We start from the raw sequence: 2,382 nt of genomic DNA on the forward strand, positions 1-2,382 counted from the left end.
AAATATATCTTTGTAAATATGAAACCAAGTTGTTTGTACAACGATGCAACTATGTTTTACCCCAAATTAAAAGCAATTTCATTAATTATTATGGGGATATATACAGTAAAGTCCCAATATTTTCATCGATTTGACAAGAAAGTCCTAAACTTTATTTTTTTGACAGTAAAGTCCAAATTACCGGCAGTTTTTGACACTTTTACCATTTTTCCCCGGTTAGCCGGTAATTAGGACTTTTTTGTCAACAAAATAAAGTTTAGGACTTTCTTGTCAAATCGTCAATTAGGACTTTACTGTCAAAAAAATAAACTTTAGGACTTTTTTGTCAAATCGTTCAAAATATTGGGACTTTAGTGAATATATAATTTTTTTTGTTAGAAATTTAATGGTATGATACTCTTTAAGCATAAGAGTTATTGAAACATTCTCTAATCAGCTAGATCCTATTGAAATCCTTTACGTTTGCTTCTTGTTAAATTATTTTTTTAATCTCAACAAACCGACATTGAAAAAAATTGAGATAATCAAGACAGAAAGAAAGAACCAAGGTTGTGTTGGCTTTTTGCAGTCTCAAAAATGGAGAAATAAGAAACCGAAAAAAAACGAAATTGCTTTCTTTCCCTTCTCCACATTCACACCCTTTTGACTAGGCATGTGTTGTTTGTGTTTGTATAAAGCTAGGGCAATTTTGTTTTTTTAGGTTTCTAATTTCTCCATTTTTGAGACTGCAAAAAGCCAACACAACCCTGGTTCTTTCTTTCTTTCTTGATTATCTCAATTTTTTTCAATGTCGGTTCGTTGAGATTAAAAAAACGATTTAACAAGAAGCAAACGTAAAGGATTTCAATAGGATCTAGCTGATTAGAGAAGGTTTCAATAACTCTTATGCTTAAAGAGTATCATACCATTAAATTTCTAACCAAAAAAATTATATATACACTAAAGTCCCAATATTTTCAACGATTTGACAAAAAAGTCCTAAACTTTATTTTTTTTTTACAGTAAAGTCCTAATTGACGATTTGACAAGAAAATCCTAAACTTTATTTTTTTTGGCAAAAAAATCCTAATTACCGGCTAACCGGGAAAAAAGGGTAAAAGTGTCAAAAACTGCCGGTAATTTGGACTTTACTGTCAAAAAAATAAAGTTTAGGACTTTCTTGTCAAATCGATGAAAATATTAGGACTTTACTGTATATATCTCATTATTATGTTCTGGAAAAGGTCTTAAGCGCCAATTAGTCTATTATGTTAAAATATGTCAATTATATTGCCTTCTATTTTACATATAACATGCAACAAAAACAAAAAAAGACGTAACATAATAAAAAAAAAAAAGTTTTTCTACAATATGGTAGCAAAACATGCACACTAAATTAATTATTTAGTTCCAAAGTATTCATACGGTATATCATGACTTTGAAACAGACATACTTAGTTTTGAAGCAGGCGAGTCTCTATTTCTTTGGTAGCCTTTCTGTAGAAGTCCATAAGTGTATCCGGGTCTGGAACATCAGGGCTCAGCTTCTCATACTCGGCTGTCCATGTTACAAGGTTTTCTAAGCCATCAGCCTCTACACGAATATTCACAACCAAGGTCTCATATAAGTTCGCCAGATCCCCATCAAGTAGCTTATAGGTGATAGACTTCTTTTCTGAGTCGATGTCAACGATTTGAGTCTTCGCTAAACAGTCTTTTCCATCTACAGCAACGAAATCATCCAAAACATTGATTTCAAGTAAAGATTGGTATATATCCAATATTTTGCTTCATGTTTCTTGTTAACAGCTCATAATAAAAGGTAGAGATATATTAGAAAATATATGTTTGCATTACCAAGGAAATAGTTCCATACGAGAACACAGCCAACGATTCCAACTTGACCTCCCAAAGTTTGACAATTTTTGAAGGTTGTCGGGGTCAAGCTGGGAATTTGGAGTTGGAGTGACTTCCATAACTCATGAAACACATCACCATCAGACTTGATCTTCACCTTAGCAACCCTTTTACCACTAAGTGACTTCCCTCCTTGTTCCATTGTGTGTGTGTGTGTGTGTGTGAAACTTGAACAACACAAAGATGATAACTACTTGCTCGTACATTTACCAATTTATAGATATCCTCCCCTTCCCCACCACCAGTAATTTAATCACCGTCTATATTGTGTTTATAAAATATTATATACTCGAAAGATTTCAAAACTCCAGTTTAATCATGTGATTCATGTCTATCTGAACATGAACATGTTAACACTCACATTTTTGTTAAGAAAATTACAAGGTTTAATTATGTAATTAACGACTAATTGAACATGCACATGTTAATCGTCGTAGTCTTATATTATTAAGAAAATCACAAAGAAAACTATGTTAATTGGTATAG

The 2,382-nt window shown here is 32.1% G+C and overlaps 1 pseudogene; it reads right to left on the bottom strand.

The window, feature by feature from the left end:
- Nucleotides 1-1,433: 1,433 nt before the first annotated feature.
- On the bottom strand, nucleotides 1,434-2,038 carry LOC145095401 (kirola pseudogene; annotated as a pseudogene).
- Between the last annotated feature and the right edge of the window lie 344 nt (nucleotides 2,039-2,382).

Source organism: Lactuca serriola, chromosome 3, assembly GCF_051521515.1.
Source record: "Lactuca serriola cultivar US96UC23 chromosome 3, Lser_US96UC23_V15, whole genome shotgun sequence".
Taxonomy (NCBI): domain Eukaryota; kingdom Viridiplantae; phylum Streptophyta; class Magnoliopsida; order Asterales; family Asteraceae; genus Lactuca; species Lactuca serriola.